We start from the raw sequence: 435 nt of genomic DNA, 5'->3' as shown, positions 1-435 counted from the left end.
ACCTTATTTCCCTATGTACTAGAAGCGGTAAACAGATATACCAAAATATAAAAATATATATCTTGTAATAATATATATTTTTTGAGCACTTAAAAATCCCATCATCTGATTTGAGAATCTTGTCTGTTATTATCTTAGAATTTATTTTCTAAATACACTGCATTTTCCGAAGATTATCTAATAAACATTCACAAAACTTACCATGTGCAAACATTGGGAAAACACAATCAAGGTATCTGAATACCAAAATTATCTGTCATAAAAACGCTTTTCAGCACGAAAAATATTCAGGTGCGCCGTCTAGCTCGAAGTGAAGTATACCTCCACTTCCATGCAAAAAGGAAAAGAAATGTACTAAAATCTCCTCTACTTCTTTCTCTAAAATCTATTTCCTCTCCCTCTTTTTTCTTGTTCTTTCTATCTTCCTCTCTCTCC

The 435-nt window shown here is 31.7% G+C and overlaps 1 pseudogene; it reads right to left on the bottom strand.

Moving 5' to 3' along the window:
- LOC119592441 overlaps positions 1–435 on the bottom strand; it is a 103182-nt pseudogene that overhangs the window by 85722 nt on the left and 17025 nt on the right.

The sequence above is a fragment of the Penaeus monodon genome, chromosome 30 (genome assembly GCF_015228065.2).
Source record: "Penaeus monodon isolate SGIC_2016 chromosome 30, NSTDA_Pmon_1, whole genome shotgun sequence".
In the NCBI taxonomy this organism is placed as follows: Eukaryota; Metazoa; Arthropoda; class Malacostraca; order Decapoda; family Penaeidae; genus Penaeus; species Penaeus monodon.
Note: the sequence above shows the minus strand (reverse complement) of the source record. Positions and strands in the feature narration are given on the sequence as shown.